Raw genomic sequence first — 19,079 nt, 5'->3', positions numbered from 1 at the left:
TTTTGTTACCAGGGATCAAACTCTGGTCCTTGCACTCGCAAGGAAGGCGGCAGAACCACTGAGCTAAATCCCTATCCCAGCATTGCCTAAACTAAAATGTGTGCATTTGTTTAAAAATTTTTAATGCAATGTTTTACACTGTTTTCTCCCTGGATTTCTCACCCTCAGCTCTACTGATATTTCAGGCCAGCTACTTCTGTCCCATGCACAGTAGGATGTTTAGCAGCACCCCGGCCACCACCTCATTAGCTTCCAAGTGCCACCCTCCCACCCGAGCTGTAACAACAAAAGTGTGTGCAGAAACTGCCAACTACCCCCAAATTTGTTCCCAGCCAAGAGAGCCTGCCCATCTGGCCAACTCGACCACCGATGCCTAGCAACTCTGAAGGCCCCTCCCCAGGTCCATCCATCCATCAACACATCTGCTGGGCCCCACTTGTGTCAGGACTCGAACCAGAAAAAAAAAAACGCACTTGCACCTTGCCCCCCAGAGGCTTACACTCAGCTATGTGTGGTGATGCACACCTGAAGCTGAGGCAGGAAGATCACAAGTTCAGGCCCAGCCTGGACAACTTAGCAAGACCCTGTCTCAAAATTTTTTTTTACAGAAAAGGGCTGGGGATGTAGCTCAGTGAGAAGGCCCTAGGCTCAATCCCCAACACTAAAGAAAAAATTTAGACTTTTTTTTTTTTTTTGGTATCAGGGATCGAACTCAGGACTTTGTGCTTTTGAGGCAGGTGGTGGAACCACAAAGTTTAGACTCTTAAACACAAGGTAGGACAGTGAGCTAAATAACCATCATGATGACTGCAAAAGCACAAAGCAAAGAGATACGCGGAAATGACAAGTAAGGTGCGAACTCACAAAGCGAAGTCTCTCTCTCCTGCTCCAAGGGCAGGGATGACAGCTGCTTCTCAGAAACACACATACAGGGACTTCGTCTTCACTCCAACCCTTGGAAATTGTGCAGTCTTCCCACTCTGCAGAGAAAGCGACTGAGGTGCAGAGATGTGCATGGCTTATCCCAGGCAGCACAGCTGTGAACGGAAGAGGCCCACCCCATGCAGGCAGGCCAACACCCGAGGTGGTAAGGACAAGGTTGGATCATCCACCTAACAGACAGAACTGTGAACCACACTATGGAAGCCCTGCTGCTCCGGTCCGTGTGGGAGGTCAGAACGGTCTTTTCTTTTCCGTTTCCTTTTTTTTTTTCTTTTTTAAGATGTCCCACTAAGTCATGACATTGTCACACTGGACTTAACCTCACAATCCTCCTGCCTCATCGTCCCAGACTACTGGGATTATAGGCATGTACCACCATACTAAGCCAGAGCCAACTTCCAGAAGGAGGTAAAATTCAGAAAGATTTGCCCAAATATAAAGAAGGAAGGACAGCCTATGAGGAGCCACCAGGGAATGGTCACTGGGCAAGTCCAAGAGTTCTAAGTGCTACAAGACCCAGTGACAAATGGACACATCTGAGACAGGACAGGTTCAAGAAAGTGAGGCTCGACTCAGGATTCCCAGCAGGAAAGCATGAGCCCACTGGGGTGCTGCAAGAACTCCAGGAATTGTGCAATGCAGACAGAAAGTGTAAGAACTGGAAACCACCATCCTCAGACAGCCCTTGGAGAAACCCCACGCCCAGCTGAGTGTGTCAGGGCCCCAGCTGTGGGTCCCGATCTCCTGCAAAGCAATACAACACAAGCTAAAGTGAACAAAGACAAGAAACAAGACTCAAGGAGGCCAGTCCAAGCTAGGTCTGGGCAATAGACTAAAGGCACCAAGACATCCAGTATTTATTGATTACAAGTGTGGGAAGGAGGAGCTACCTGGTGACAGAGTGGGACACACCTGGCAGTAGCAGATGTATCAAGCAGGGCTGTAAGAGGGATGCACTGCTTATCTTGTGGAGAGAATAAACAGGTACCAGGACTGAGCTGTCATTAACCAGCAGCCCATCGGGTTAGTAAAGGAAACTGTAATTCAGGGAAAAATTAGCTGGACTCAAACTGACCGTACCTGGAAGTTACCTCCACAGGGCCCTGCTACTTCACAGACCACAACTAGGGTCTCCGTGGCAGCCACTGGCAGAGGAGCTGAGCTCGCCCAGCTCTGCCATCCGACATGGCCCTGTGAGTCAGTAAGGCTTCAGACTCCTAATGCAATACAGCTGAATTGGGGGGAGGCAGGAAGCTTGTGCCACTGACAGCCTGCCAGTACTGGGCAGGGATGTCTGCTACACACGTGCACCCCTGCCCAGAGCCCTGGGTCCCGGGAACATCTGGCAGGCCTCTCCCACCCTGAGGTCCATGGTCTCCATGGGAACTGCGAAGAGGCAAGCGGGAGCAGGGGGCTGAAGGAGAGGCCGGGACACAGTGGTCCGGCGGGCCGTGCATTCACAGACCTGGCCTCCGGCCAGTACTACCACTTCCCAGCTGTGTGGCCTGATGGGGATGGGGGTGGGGGGTCGCTGATCCCCGATCCACTTCCCAGACTTCCGGTACCCTGGGTGCAGCGAAGACACTCAGGGCTGGTGACGTGGTTCAGGAAGGGTAGAGTCTGCTGCTGCTCCACCACAGTGTTACTATTGTCGTTGCCACAACTGTTCTTCTGAAATGGCTCATAAAGCCACAAGCCGAAATGAGTCCAGGCCCCCAGGAGACCCTCTTTCTTCTGCCTTGCTCCAGGATTGCCCAGTGTTGCTGGGCACATCCTGCAGGGAGGGGCCCCCACACCCAGGCTGCCATGGCCACTGTGGTCAGGATGGGGTCGTGCCTAGGAGCCTGGAATCTGGGCCAAAAACCCAGGTTTTAACCCAGCTCTGCTACAGATGAGTTGTGCAACTTTGGACAGGTCACAACACACTCCGGGCCTCAGTTTTTCCCTCCATAAAATGGGGGTGACAGGGTGTCAACTCCACAGAGCTGTTCTGAAGAAGTGAGAAGCATTCTGTAGAGAGCAGAGACTACGAAGACGCACAGGAACGTTTCTAATTAACATGAGCCATAGCCTTTCCTGGCATTGCAGGGCATGCTCAGGCCTCTGTTCAATCCAGGACAGGGGTGACAGGTAAGATCTGAGAGCCAGACAGACGGCTTGGGTTCAAACCTGCTCCCGCCACTGACTAGCTGGGTGCCTTTGGCTCTCACTGCCTCCACTTCCCCACCTGCAAGACAGGAATAACCACAACACCCTATGCCCAGGGTGGGAGCAGGGATGAGACTGTTCACCTAAGAGTGCCCTGGGGCCTAAGAGGGGCTGCCTCCCTAGGTATCCACTATCAGTTGTCTCTCTCCTTCGTCCTAGGTTATCTCTTTCCTCCCTACTTATAATTTCCCCAAAGCAGGAAGGTGTCTGTTCAGTTCCCCTGGTGCCCTCTATATACTTGTTGACAGCACACAGGAGGATCCAGGTGTGACGGCGCACTTCCCCGGAGGTGGCAGTGCTGGCCCTTGGGCTCCCATCCTCTGGCAATCATCTCCAAGCCACACGTTGAAAAGAGAACAAGAAATATACCCAGGACATCTGCCACTCCCTGAGAGCGGTGATGAAGGCCTAGGTGCTCGAACACAGGAAACACAGGTTCAAGGTGGAGGGCTCATCCTCCTTCCTTTCCCAGAGGTCTGGACGATCCCAACAAATATGGATAGCCCTGATGTGCTTCTGAGCAGGTTACACTCATCGATTGATCTAACCCTTCATGCACCCACAGGCTAGGCACTGTTACTGTTCTTCTCTTTATAGAGGTGGCATCTGAAGCACTGGCTAAAAATGCCTCAGGACCTGAGCCAAGGAAACCAAGCTACGCAGAGGCCCAGAAGTTAACCAGGCCAACTCGGGAGTCTACCGAGAACTTCGGTCTCAGCTCCATCCCGATCCCGGGCTCTGCTGTGGCCCTCGGTGGGGACTGCTCTGCTACAAAATGACGGTGCTGGTGCCATTCACAGTCACACGGCTAGCACATTAACAGCATAGGAGCTCAGCTGATCTTACAACTTTATGAGGCAGGCACTGCTCTTGGCCCTATTTTACACATGGGAAAACAAGCACAGATAGGCAAAGCTACTATCCAAGATCACACAGCTGGTGAGCAGCAGAGCCAGGATCTGAGCAGAGGCTACACTGCTCTGAAGACAGGTTCCCTACAGTCCCCTAAATATGTTCACAACCGTGGCCTCCAAGAGAAAGGGATCGCAGAAGCCTCAACTCGCCATGCTGTGTATCCCAAGCACCTAGCATGGATGTTCAAGAAAAAAGAAATTAACACTCAGAAGGGAAGAGAGAGAGGAAGAATGGGAGGAAAGGAGGAAGCTATCACCACACTGCACTAATTCTAAGACCCGTGTTCCCTCCTATGAACATCTTTGACACCAGTCCTATAAACACTACTGGTCATATCTTCATAACAACCCTAAAACTGGGACACATTCACAATGGCAGGCCTCTTGGGATCCATGAAAAGCAAAATACCTGCATCAACAGCCTGGCCTCTAAATGTACCACACAGGGATGGAAGTTTCCAGAATCTGGAAGGAAAATGAAAAATCCCCTCACTTCAAGGAAGCAAGACAGTCACCACACACTCACCTCTCACCCCAGCTGTGTCAATTAACCACGTGGGAGAGGACCAGGGTAATCTAAGGTCCAGGCCAGCTTGGGGAACCTGTTGCAGCCTGGTCTCTGATCACCACTTGCCAGCTGCCTTCCTGTTTCCAAGGCACATGTCCAGGCCAGCTTGTTTTCGCCAAGCCCAGGCAGAGAGGCGGCAATAAAATCTCCTACTCACCAGTGCACAATCCTTTCCAAAGCATGTGGGCACCAGCTTCTTCCTGGCCCCAGGAGAGAAATGCTCAGTGTTCTTTCCGAGTAAGACACTTGGGATGGATAGGCCTTGTCTAGGAGAAGGCTCTTACTTCAACCACTTCGGCTTCAGGGGCCAGGAGGTGCCCCTCTCAGATTTCAAGGCCAACTTTCCGTTGTGGGGGGTTTGCTGTACATGGCAGGACGTTGAGCCTATCTCTGGCCCCTCCCCACTAGATGTCAGCAGCACCCTCTTCCCTTGGCTGTGACAACCAAGAATGTTCCCATACATTGCAAGTGTCCCCTGTGGGCAAAAGCACCCAGTGCGAAGAGCCACTGATCTAGGCAGGTGGAGGAATATACTTTTTTTAAAATAGGGAAATAGTTGGCCTTCCACATATGTGGGTTCTGTATCTGTAGATTCAATCAATTGAATATTTGAAAAAAAAAAAAAAACAAAAACAACTGGATCTGATGCCAGGCGTGGGGCGTATACCTATAATCCCAGAACTCAGGAGGCTGAGGCAGGAGGATTGCCATGAGTGCAAGCCCAACCTGGGCTACACAGTGTGTTCCAGGCCACCTGAACTACATAGCAAGACACTGTCACAAAAACCAAAACCAAAACCAAAAAAAAAAAAAAAAGAAAAAAGAAAAAGCAAAAGAAAAAAAAATGCATCTGAACATGGCCAGAAATTTTTTTCATTATTCCTTAAACAACATAATACAACTATTTACACAGCACAGACACTGTATTAGCTGTTGCAAGTAATCCAGAAATGATTTAAAGTACACAGGAGGACATACATAGCATACATCCACTTTACATAGGGGCCTGGGCATCCTGGGACTTTGGTACCTGAAGCGGATGCTGGAGCCCGTCCTCTGCAGATACTGATGGGACAATTTAGCTACTTCAACAGCTATTGTGTAAACACGCGATTGGGACCAATCTGACTTCACAGGTATTTTAAAGTGATATAAAACTTCCACTGGGACAGACTTATTAAAGTTAAGAAGCAGCAAACTGATTTAGAGAGAAGCAAATAAGTATATGGCAGATACTACTGGCAGGCTTACTCAATGGCTTTGGCTAATTTCCTTCTTCTGTGCTGCCTCCCACTAAGGAAGCACAGAAATAAAAGCTCACTTTTCCTGCCTCCCTTGCAGCTCAAGGTGGTCACATGAAGCTGCTCCAGCCAAGAAGACTTGAACAGACGTCTGCCATGTGGGAGAGGACTTCTGAGAAGGATTTTTGCTAGCATGACTCGTCCCTGTTCCAACCACGAGGCTAGAGGTGCTGGTTGAGAACTGCAGTGACATTTTTGGACCCTGAGACCAAGAAAATGAGAATGACAGAAACGTTAGCCTTTACAGTGATGCCAGAAACTACCAGAGGCGCTGGAATTTCTGAGTGTAAATAAATAAACACCATTGTGTAGGCTGTGGGAGTCAGGCTGCTTCCTGAAGCCAAATGTTAAAACAGGAGCTCAGGTACAGATGTGACAACCACGAGGAATAGATGCAGATACTGAGGAGAAACCCAGAAAAGACAAGGGCAGGCTCAAAGGTCACATCTGGGTTTGAAAATTGCACCTGACACACTCCCTGCTAGCTGTGCAACTATGGGTAAGCTGAACTGTGTCTAAGTTTCCCCATCTAAATACAGGGCCATAAGAGCACCAATCCAGCATTACTGTAGGCCAAAAACAAGGAATACACAGAGAAAGCTTAGCACACTACTTGACACAGTAATTATCATTGCCTGTCATTCATTTTATTTATAAAAATAAACTCTTACTAAAATCACATAGGACAACAGAGGTGAAACAGTTTTAATCATGTTCTTTCCAACACCTAAGAAGGGATCAGCCTTTAGGGACCGCATTTTAAACACTTCTGTGTTAGCCAGATGTGGTGGCACATGCCTGCAAACCTGGGTATACTTGGGAATCAGAGGCAGGAGGATCAAAAGTTCAAGGCAATCTGGGCAACTTAGTGACACAAAACCTTAAAATAAGAATGGCTGGGGGTCAGGGATTTAGCTTAGTGTTGCCGCCACCTGCAGTACAAGGTCCTGAGTTCAATCCCCAATACCAAAAAATGTTTAAAAATTAAAAATAAAAACGGCTGGGGAATGTAGTTCAGCACTCACTGGGCTAAATCCATAGGACACAAAAAACAAAAAACAAATGAGCTCTCCTGTCTTAGAGCTAACAGATAGCAAGGAGATGGGGAAGGAAACCATCCTGAAGCATCCAAGTCCCACATGTCATTTCTCAGCCTCCTTGCGCCCCTCCTCTCCAACCTCCAGCCAGTGGCCTTCCACACTAAACCGGGGATTCTGTAGCTTCTTTCTGTCTAGAATATTTTTTTATCTTCTGCTTTTGCCTATGCAGCATTAAACGCCAGTTGTTCTCCAACATCCATTCTCCTTCATCTACTTGCAATGTGCAGCTGGGCATGTGCTCATTCAGAAAGGAAACTGCATTTCCCAGTGTCCTTTGCAACTAGATATAACCAGGTGACTGGCTACCAGCCAATGGGACGGAAAGAGGAGAGTTAGGCCACTTCCAGGCAGTACTCTTTCTTCCCTTTTTCCTGGCTGGGGCGGGCGCGCACCTTCAATCTATAATCTTGGTCTATACCAAGAACAGCAGAGCAGCAAGACGGGAGAGGCTGAGGCCGCTGACAGACCTACCACACCTGCTGAGATTTTTATTTGAGAAATTAGCTTGTATCTTTAGCCACTGTATTTGAGAACCCTGCTGCTCTCAACCACACCCATACTACAATATAGGCTTCTAGTCCCCTTCCTTCCAGCCAATGCAAACCCCTTACAGTACTCACTGAGCACCAAGGAGTTTCCCTTCTTAGCACTTCTTGGTTATGGGTTATGGGTACGGTTTTCCATTTATTTGTCCATTTCCCCCAGATGATCAAAAGCTCAAGGAGGGCAGGGACCAAGCTCTGTACACTGTTGGATTCTCAGCCTGGAGCCCAGCTGAAGGATACTCAGGAGACTCTCAGACAGGGACCATCGAAAGAATGGGCTAGTCCATGAGGCCAATTCACGGGCCAGGAGCAGCGAGCTGCAGGAGTTCTATATCCCACAAAGGGTGCCTAAGAGGACTGAAGACACCCATTTCACCCAGGCCTTGCTTCACCTTCTCCCCAGGACCTCTGCATGCAGCAGTTAAAAATCAAGGTTATGACCAACTGCCTCAAGAGGAAGCAGTAATAAGCAAAGTTCTTAATTAGGTTCACGTTTACATTCAAGTAACTACCTGTTTGGTAGGAAAAATGGTTCATAACCAAGATACACTGGTCCAGAGGTGGCAAACCTAAGGCACTTGTGCTACAGTGAGTTGTATCACTGGAAGCTTTAAAAGGTTTGCCATCACTGCACTAGTTAGTGAAAAGAACACATATAGGTTCACGTACATTCAAGTAACTACCTGTTTGGTAGGAAAAATGGTTCATAACCAAGATACACTGGTCCAGAGGTGGCAAACCTAAGGCACTTGTGCTACAGTGAGTTATATCACTGGAAGCTTTAAAAGGTTTGCCATCACTGCACTAGTTAGTGAAAAGAACACATTTTCACAGGGTCCCATTCTTACTTTTTAAAATAAGAAGTGAGCTTTGGTGGGAAAGAGGGACTGAAAATTACATACACCAATCTGTCAAAAAGATTCTATCCACAAGAATGTAATGGAGGACTTTCACTTTTTACTATGCCCGTTTCTCTGTGCTTTAGTGTCGCTCTTACAATATCAGAGCGAAGAATGAGGAAGATAAAAGGAAGAAGCCCCTCTAAATAATGCAATCCCTACCATGTCTGTAGAATCAGACAACCTGGGACTTCCCAAAGCACGTTATCACTCAGCAGCCCTCAGAGCTGCCACAGCTGGACTCATACCAACAACCCACACAGGTAGTTAAGCAGGTTTTCTTAATCCTGAGCCACACTCAAACCTGCAAACGAACTTCCCCACATCAGTCCGATTTCAGAGCTGACACCCAACACTTGTTTCACCCAAGACTGCTCACACCCCTCACTCGGGCCTGAGCACATTACAGACACACACCCCAGAACGACTGGGTAAATTGACCTGGATGGTCCTGGGTGGGACCATCTAAACTCCCCTGTGAATAAGGGATAAATCAGGATGTTCGCCTGGGCTCTGTCCTGATTCTGCCAAGACCCACATGGACCCAAAGGCTGTAGAAAGGCAGTCACCACACCAGAAACCTCCACTCCACAGCCTGTCCCCTCTGGGGCAACCTCCTCCTTCACAACCACTGCTGTCATCTGCTGCTCACCCACTGTGTGCCACCCACTGCTGGGCTGAGCAGCCTCAATGAACCTCTCTTCTTCCCCACAGCAGATAAACAGCAGGATCATGTCTACTTTACAGATGGGGAGACTGAGGCCCCCGGAAGAGAAGTAACTGGCCCACTTGGCATGCTGGGAAGAGGCAAGACGATCTTCACAGCCACTCTCCTGAGCCTGGCACCCTGGCCCCAGCCTTGTACTATCTCCTCGGCTTTCTTTGGGGGCTGCGTCTCTCTCTCTCTCTTCTCATAGGCCCTTGGAGACACAGAGGTGAGCACTGGCTCCAACCCTCAAGTGTGCAGCTATCAAGAAGTGGGCCAGCTGTGTCCCCAACACCAAACATAATGAGCCCACCAAGACCCCAGGGATCCTGGGTGACTATGGCTGTGTCCGGATGTCCCCCCAAAGCCTCTTGCAGTCATAGGTGGGGATTTTTCAGAGGTGACTGGATCTAGAGCGTGTGGTTGATTCGGGGCGCAGAGCTAGGATTAAAGGTGCTAGGATGGAGATGTGTGATTACTCAATCAGTCCACTGATTGGATTGGCACCGCCCTAATTTTGGTAACCTGGATACAATATAAAGGACAGAAAGAGGCTTGTCTTGTCCCTTGCTTGCTTTGCTACTTTCTGCCTGCCATGACCCATTTCTCCTCTGCAATGCCCCTCTGCCATGGACTGAAACCTCTATAAACTGAGCCAAATAAACCTTTCCTCCCTTAACTTTGGGCATCAAGCATTTTGTCTCACCCATGAGAAAAATAACTAAGACGGTGAGCCAAAGGTAGAATTAACTGCATTAAAGTGTATCCGCAGCCCCTGCAGGGCATGGTGACACATGCCTGTGATCTCAGCACTCCGGAAGGCTGACACAGATGGATCACAAGTTTAAGTTTCACCCAGGGAACTTAGTGACTTAGCAAAACCCTATCTCAAAACTTAAAAAAAAAAAATTGTTTTTGAAAGGGCTGGGAACACAGCTCAGTGAGAAGCCCTGGGTTCAATTCCCAGTACCACAAAAACAAAAAACTGCATCTGCAGTCCCCAGAGAGATTCTGATCTAACATATGCCTTTGACTAACGTGTGGGTTAATAAACTCATGGAGTCTTATCACAGGACTCTCAGACATGCCCACCGGCTTATAACTACCAAGGTCACCGTTCTCAAGGACAGCTGGTTCGTCTTTCCCTGCGTCCCTGGTCTCCAGCCTTAACAAGAGTGATGGGAGGGGACCAGAGAAACAGTCTGTCACACCTATGCTTCTTTTTCTTTTCGATGGTGATGGTGCTGAGGGCCCTGTTAATTTCAGGCAATCACTATATCACTGAGCTAAAGTCCAACCCACATCTACTCTGACATCCGCTAGAGTAACTCCTTTCTGGAACATATGTTAGGCAAAAGCTAGAGTAATGAAAACACTATAAAAAAGAAAACATGCTATCTTTTTACCCAGCAAATTAAAAAAATTTGATCACGTTCAGAACTAGGAATTATGCCAACAAATGGGAATTCACTGTCACTGGGAATGGATTAATATGAACTCTTTGGAAAATAAAGAGCCCACATCTATTGAAGATAAAATCTACATAATTTTGACCCATGTACAAAAATTCTCCACGGTCTCCTGGAACCAGAAAAATGGGAAATCTACCCAATGATCATTAATAGGAAAATAGTTCAATTAATTATTGCAAATCTGTAATTTGGAATATCACATGACTATTACAAGGGATTAGTGCTTTGGGCTTTGTTTGTTTGAGGCAGGGTCTTACTCTGCAGTTCAGGTTGGCCTTGAATCTGCAGCGATCCTTCTGCTTCAGTGTCCCAAGTGCTGGGATCACAGGCAAGGGCCACCACACCCAGGTTTTCACCTGTGTTTAGACATGTCTGGCATGCTAAACTACAAAACAGTAGTAAGGGTGAGGGTGTAGGTCAGTGATGAAGCATTTGCTTAGCAGGTGCAACGTCTTGGGTTCAATTCTTCAGTACCACACACACACAAAGCAACGATTACAAAAGAATCCATTTTGAGGTCAACGTTATTGGCTAAGCTTATATTTATGTGATTACAAGAAAAGAAATGGAAGAACGCCTAAGTTATTGGTTAACACCAGAGAGTAAAGGGTTAAAACTCTACTGTCACAATGAGCCATGTACCACTTTTGTAATAAGAAAATTATTGGGGCAGGGGTTTAGCTTAGTGGTTCTGCCTACCTTGAAAGACAAGGTCCTAAGTTCGATCCCGTGCAGGGTAAAAAAGAAACAAAGGGGGGAAAATATATATATATAGCTTTTCAAAGAAAATTCTTAAAGTTTAAGTGGAAACAGTTAAATCACAATGATATCAGCACAGTGGGATTCTGAGGAAAGCTTTCCATACTTTGTTGATTTAAGAGTACTTTTTAAATAACAAAGAAGTCAAAACATGCTTAAAATTTAAATACATATTTCAAAAATTGGAACAAAATTAAAGCACTCCTACTTTAACATCCTGACCTAAAGGCTTTGGAGTTTAAGGTTTAACCTGACTGGACTGTGCAGGGTAAAAAAGAAACAAAGGGGGGAAAATATATATATATATAGCTTTTCAAAGAAAATTCTTATACTTAAAGTTTAAGTGGAAACAGTTAAATCACAATGATATCAGCACAGTGGGATTCTGAGGAAAGCTTTCCATACTTTGTTGATTTAAGAGTACTTTTTAAATAACAAAGAAGTCAAAACATGCTTAAAATTTAAATACATATTTCAAAAATTGGAACAAAATTAAAGCACTCCTACTTTAACATCCTGACCTAAAGGCTTTGGAGTTTAAGGTTTAACCTGACTGGCAAAACCCTGTCACACAGAAGAAATCAACCAAAGCTGGATCAATTCTCAGCTTCCTCAATGCTGATGCACCAGGAACACAACAGGTGTTTAATAAATACTGGTGGGTCCATGAGTGGGAGTGTAAACTTGGCAACAACCTGGCAATTACATATCAAATTTCAAAACACAAATATGCTTCGACTGGGCAATTTCCTGTGGGAATCCATTCTGCTGAGTCATTTACATATACTTGCATATTTATGCACAGCACAGAGCACAGGAATATGCTCCATACTAACAAACCAAAAACCTGAAAATGACAGCCACGGAGAGGGGACTTGCAGGGACGTGGCTCAGCTACCTAACAGAGGAGCACAGGGCTTGTAAAGAATCTTTTCCTTTTCTTTGGATCTGCATGGACTTTACAGGGAAATAAAATCAGATTAAGGGAAGAGAGCAAGCTATATAACAGGATTTAGAACACGAACCCATTTGGAATGGGAGAAAGTACACATCTACATAGATATTGGCAGATGGCTGAAATTTTTCTAGAAGGGTGCCCAAGCAACTACCATCAATGACTGCCTCCAGGAACGGAGGGGCGGGGAGGGGGAAGTACTGATACTTTCCCCTGTATTTTTAGAGTCTACATTATTCACCTTTTTTAAAAAGTAACATCCAGAAAGTCACACTGCAAGATCTTCCTCTTGCCAACCACCGAGGTTGATTCAGTGACATCGAGCTTTAAAATACATTTTCTAGTAATCTGTAGTACCTCTTCATGGTTTGCAAAGAGCCGTCAATTGGCAAAGTTGCCAATCAAAAACAAACAGGAACTGGGGAATCCCAACTCAGTCTGGGAAATTTCAGCAGAGGTTCATAGACAAGAGATGAGTCACGATAACTATGAGTTTAGGTTAATTTTTAAAACTCAAGATTTCATTCATACATAAACGGATGAGAGGCTATAACTGACTCTGCTGAGGTCTGAGCACTGACTGTTTCTCTTGCCAGGCTGGGGTAAGCAACTTCCTTAGGATTTCCAGGCCCCTTCCGAGTGCCACATGCCATTCCATTACTGTACCATGAATTTTGGACAATACTCCAGGCACAATTTTGGTGAGCAAGCTCTGCGGTTCTTCTGAGTTAGACTCCTGATAGTTTGGCCATATCAAGTTCCTCGGGGCCTTTGCACATGTGATTCCCTCTCCCTGAGACGCCCTTTCCCCCAGATCCTTGCAAGGCTAATGTTTCCACACGTCATCTCTTCCCAAAGGCCTTCAACAGACAGCCCTCTATGGAGTTTGCAGCCACCCCAAGGGAGCCTGGTGTGGGTCTCCAACAGCAGTTACCAAGACACGAAGTCGTCTGGTCATCCCCAGTGCCAGCCCAGGAACATGGTCTTGTCCATTTCGTTCCTCACTCCCACCCTCCTCCAGTGTGTAGATCAGTGGTGAGATCTGGAAGGTGCTCAATTAATAATAAATAGCCAAGAGGGCCGGAGATTTAGCTCAGTGGTGCTGCTGCCTGCCTGGCAAGCAGAAGGTCCTGAGTTCGATTCCAAGTACAAAAAAAAAAAAGCCAAGTAAAGGAAAAGAATGAAAAATGATAGTGAGAATACACTCAAGTTTTCCACTGGGAAAACCCATAGGCACTCAGTAAATGTTCTCAATGAGCCAAGAGCTTCCTCAAGCAAGCAATTAGCAAGCAAGCAAAAAGGCCAATAAAAGGTGGCCTGAGGTTCTCACGGACAGGGCTGTGCAAAGTTCCATTAGGAGGGGATCCCTTGGGACACATCCCCACTTTGTAATCATCCCCTTTATCCTGGAGGGGTTTCCAAGGAAAGCCTAGAGCTGCCAGGCTGGCCTGGGAACGAAAGGTGTTTTCACTGGTGACAAGGAACCATCCCACATTTCAACCCAAAGAAGGAAAGCGGGTGGAAGACACAGCCCCCGGGCCCTGCGGGTTCCTCCTAAGTGGAGTTTCACCTCCTTACCAAGCCCCGTTAGGCTCCTCCGGCTTCCGCAGAGGTTCCACAGCCCCAGACCTTAGCACAACTCCAGGATGCAGACTGCAGTCTCACCGCTCCGTGTCAGTGACCAAGCCACCCCACTCCGTCGGCCCCTAAGTCTGCACAAAGATCTGGGTATTTTTGGTTGTGTCAACCAGGGGAGGTGCTCCCAGCACCTAGTGAGCAGAGACCTGGGACAGAGCCAAACAGCTTGTCCTACATCACAAAGAGCAACCTGGCCCGAGTGTCGACAGGGCAGAGGCTGTGAACTGCGCCAGCGTCTCCCATGCCCCCACATCCCACAATACCCGGCCTTCCAAGGCCCTGCTCAGCCCAGCGGGGGAGGCATGCACGCAGATGCTGCCTGGCTTTCTCTCCAGGATGCCTGGCCTCTCCTTATTATCCCAAACCATTTATTTATTTTTGCAAAATATCCAGGCATGGTTTTATAAGCTGGGTTTCACTAACCATTAAGATCTATCTGATAACTAAAGTTAGGCCTTACTCCTCTGTGCAAGTCTGGAGCCTAGGTACAAATTAGATTCTAGTTTCACATTCCTCAGGCCACCATAATTAGTTCACCATTCCTCTCCTGCCACTGCAGGCACTAGATTGTGTCATTCAGAGTCAGGCATAGAGACGTAGCTCAGCAGTCGTGTTTGCTGAGCACACAGGAGGATCTCAGCCCACAGCACCACCAAAAAGGAAAAAAAAAAAAAAGGCATTTAAAAAAGTAGCGGCCAGGCCAGGCACAAGCCTGTAATCCCAGCACTGGGGAGGCTGAGGCAGGAGGATCACTGAGTTTGAGGCAAGCATGGGCTACACTGTGAGTTCAAGGCCACCTAAACTGTTTAGAGAGGCTCTGTCTCAAAAAATTAAATTAAATTACGATTTTAAAAGCAGTAGCACACACCTATATTGCTAGCACTCAGGGAGGCTGAGGCAGGAGGATCCTGCACTACCACTGCAAGATCTTGTCTCATAAAAAAAAAAAAAAATCCAGCCAGTTAGAATGGGCCTCAGTGCAGTCACCAAAATGCTGGGATACAAAGCAGCAGATGCCGATTCACAAACTAACAGGTACCAGGTGGGTGGTAAATTTAACAGAGGGTGACCGGGTGTAAGAAAGTACAGTGAATTAGAGAACAGACACTTGGCCTTACATGAAAGCAACAGTAAAAAGGGGTGAGGACTTCAGCAATCTGGAGTCAACAGGCCTGTCCCTGAGTGGGCAGCCTCCGCTGGGCCCAACACGCTCTGGTCATCTGATTTTCTGAAATCCAAAATCCAGACATTTCTGTAAATACTGGAGCTGGAGGGCTCTAAGTCACCTCCAACAGGTGACATTTCAACCTGAACACCTCTTGGGAAACTTCTAGGAGGTTTGCAAGGCATCCCAGAACTTTAGGTCATCCATGCATTCATTCAACAAGTGTTTACTGAGTACCAGGTACTCTCCTAGTTGATGAGATTACAGCTGCAAATAGGCAAAATTCCTGTCCCTGCAGAGCTGATCTTTTGGTGGAAATTTAGGGAGTAAGCACTATAAATAAGTGGGATACTAAATATCTAAGGAAGCAGTAAGAGCTATGGGGTGTGACGTGGAGAATTGTGCATGCAGGGGGTCACAGAAAGCTGCCTGAGGTGACAGCCCATCAAGATATGAAGGTGAGACAACACTCCAAGTAGTAGAAGCAGCAAGTGCAAAGGCCCTGAGGCAGGAGCAGGCCTGGCAGTAGGGTGGCTGGAGTGGAGGGAGACATCAAGCAGCAAGAGATCAGGTCTGAGAGGAAATGGGGCCAGACCAGAGGCCACTGTAAGCCCTCTGGCTTGTACCCTGAGGAAAACTGGGAGTAGCTCCCTGGTTCTAAGCAGAACAGGGACAGGATCTCATGTGTATCTTAACAGGTTCCCTCTGGCAGCTGAACTGAAACCAAGCTGCCAGGGTCTGGTGGAGTTAGGACAGCACTGGCAAGTGAGCACTCCAATCCAGGAACTAGCCAGGGAGGCTGTGGGAAGCAGGCAAACTCAGATACATTTTGAAGGACCAGGCAACAGGATTTGCTGATGGCTCTGATATGGGATAGGAAGGGGAAGGCAGCAAGGTCACCACAGCCTTTGTCCTCTGTGAGACAGCACTGCCTGCCTGAGGCAGGAGGGCTGGGGGAGTCCAAGCTCCTCTGGGACTTGCTAAGGGGGAGGCCCGCTGAGCCACGAGGGGCAGAGATCTGCTCCCCAGGTTTAGTCCACAGTGGATATTCATTTTGTCCCCCACCACCATGTTCTAAAACCAGGCACCTCCAAAACCATCACAAAGATGCCAGTCCAGCAGTTTGGGACTTGACCAGGCTTGAGAGCCTCAGCCAGACCAGCCTGCTAGTGTGTGGCGCCTTTTGCAAGGCCTAACTGGCTCAAGCCCGGGCTGTTGTCTCTAAGCCCTGCCCCGAGGATCCTCCTCCAAAGACCTCAGGCCCCATCCAGCCACCTCTGGCCCTCAGGTTCAACCCAAGGAGGTGGGCTGCGATTAACACTATTCATTTATAGGGGCTATGTTATCCCACATGTGGACACTGAGGCTGCAGAGGCAAAGTAACTCCCCTGAGCTGCAGGGCCAGATTTGAACCCAAGGAATAGAGCACCTGCTCTGCACAGCTACACTCTCCTGCTGAGTTGTCTTCTTAGACTCTCATTTGCCGACTTTTCTATACGGAGCATGAAACATTATTACTACATATTTTTTAAAAAACTGACTTGCAGAGGGAGCCCCAGACCCATTTTTCTGACCATCATTCAAACATCAGCCACAAAAAGTGCCTCTCCTACCAGCTCCAGACCCTCCACCACCCACCTATGGAGGAAGACAGCCAAGAACCAGGAACTCAGCCCCTATTTTGCATTTAGGTAACAAAGCTCCTCTTTTCTACTCCCACTGCATCTGCCTAGGGGAAGGCGGCAAGTCAAGACCTTATCCCCAAGGCCTTTCCCCACTGGTTTTCCTGGGACCCAGAGGCAGACACCCCCCAGGAACAAGGCTCCAGAGCAGGTGCGGGGGAACCTACAGCACTCGGGCTGCAGCCAGTGGTTTGTTACCACTGAAAGCACTAAAAGGTTCGCCATTGCTGCTCCAGAGGGTCACACCTGGGCCTGCAACCTTGATTTCTAAATGCAAAGTCTTGGGTGCAAGAGGAACCAATCAGGAGTAGGAGTAGCTAAATGGACTGCACAGCCCAAACCCAACCCCAGCAACAACAGAAAAACTGAGTCCAGAGAAGGAAAGGGAAACAGAAAATTTCATCTTTGGAAAGAACAAAATAATGACCGCTGGTGATCTCTGTGCCAGGCACAGGCTGAGCCGCTCCCTGATTCACAACTCCAGGAGGTTAGGACAGCGTAGCTCCTGTCCGCATTTTACAGATGAGGGCAAAGAAGCATGGGGAGGAGGCACGGCTTGCTCAGGGTCACACAGTCACCAGACAGGCTGAGAGACCGGTCCCTCCCGGCCCAGAGCCACAAGCAATGAGCTACACTTGCCTTCTCCCGTGCCCCAGCTGCCCATTCACAAATTCTGGTCTCAGGGCACCTCCAAAAACTGGGGCATCCAGAGGAATCCAGAGGGAGGAGAGGTAGAAGAATCCTACAAGGCCACAACTGAGGGAGGCGCGGGGACCTGCCCAAGGTAAAGGCTAACCACCAAGCACAGCTCGGGCATCTGACAAATGTGGCGGCAGAGGGCCTTGGAAGAGAAAACACACAACCTATGTCAGGGGTGGACTGTTTAGCTAAACCAAGAGGAGAAAGGATGCCTTAAAATGTTAACTCACCTGCCATCCCCTCCAGGTGCCATCAGCGAAATACATCCTGATACAAAATCTAACTTCTGGTCACTTACACTTTCCCTGCCTTAATTTAGGAGAAGAAAATAAACAAGGAACTACTCCGGAATTCATGAAGCCCTAAGCCAGATCCTCACGTGGACCCCTCCAGAAATAATCCTGCTGTTGGTAAACCAGGTACAGGGCTCAGGGGACCAGCAGAAATTTCTAAGTCCAACTGGCACTGGGTTCCAGTCTCTCTCAGACCATGAATACACACTACCTGTGCTATTTTAAGCCCCGGGGTTAATCTCTAACTGCGCTGGCTTGAAAGTGAGAGCCCCAAAGTGTGTTGTTGGGTTGTTCCACCAAAACGATGCTCCCTAAACAAGAAAGCCTGCCACCAAGGGCCCTTGAAAACAACTTTTCAACACTCAGGAAAGGACTGTACCAGAGGACAAGAAGGTATTTCTGGATGCTAGCTGATCAGCTCCTCAATACCCAGGGTGTTTTTCCTGTTTCCTAAATGAAAAGCAAAACAACTGTGTCCAGATTTGCCCGCCGTATTTACCAATAATCACAACAGCGTGACACAGAAGGGGCCTCCTACACGAAGGGGCAAATCGCATTACCGTGACATTGGGGATTAGAGCACAGAAAATAAACTCTGAAGGCCTCCCTGGCCTGAGCACGCCACATTTCAGAAAACCCCAGGGCAGTCAGTGCCAGAGAAGCCTCACCACCTTCCCGGGGAGGTCCAGCCACAGGTAACAGGCTGCCCTCGAAGGTCAGATGAAATAGTCCTGGCCATCCCTACTGCTCTGGCTCCCCCCACCCCAGGCCACACGCAGCATTTAGGAGAGAGGAAGGGGGGAAAATGACAAAAATAAGTAACCACAGACAGTAATGGGGACGAAAAACAACGGGGGTAAAGCCCAGTCCAATCAGCGTGAAGCCCCTTTCCACAGCTCACCCCTGAGTAATGGGGTGTCTTTGGTGAAAGCGGGGGACCCAACACTTAAAAATATGGGTAAAAAAACAAAAACAAAACAAAAAGATGGGTAAACAGGAGGCAGAGAGACACGGCTCCCCGGAATGTCTCCACAGCTCCCTTTTCGGGAAGGTAACTGGAGAGAACCCCAAAGCAGAGAGGCCCCCTTAGCGCTCCCAAAACCCTAAGTCTGGCACAATCCCCCCTCACCGTTACCGTCACGCCCTGCCTGCCGGGACCAGAGTCACCGGAGTCCCCCAAGTCCCCGGCAGCTGCACTGCCGGGAGGACCCCGGGTGCCGGACGGCGTAGGGC

General features: G+C 48.3%; 1 protein-coding gene across 4 annotated transcripts in view; it reads right to left on the bottom strand.

Annotated features, from left to right (window-relative positions):
• The window catches only part of Abcc1 (ATP binding cassette subfamily C member 1), a 134,944-nt gene that overhangs the window by 115,074 nt on the left and 791 nt on the right, over positions 1 to 19,079 (bottom strand). The gene's annotated exons all lie outside the window — the stretch shown is intronic.

Source organism: Fukomys damarensis, unplaced genomic scaffold (assembly GCF_012274545.1).
Source record: "Fukomys damarensis isolate Sample0158 unplaced genomic scaffold, DMR_v1.0_HiC HiC_scaffold_34, whole genome shotgun sequence".
NCBI lineage: Eukaryota > Metazoa > Chordata > Mammalia > Rodentia > Bathyergidae > Fukomys > Fukomys damarensis.
This window is presented reverse-complemented; position numbering and strand designations above follow the sequence as displayed.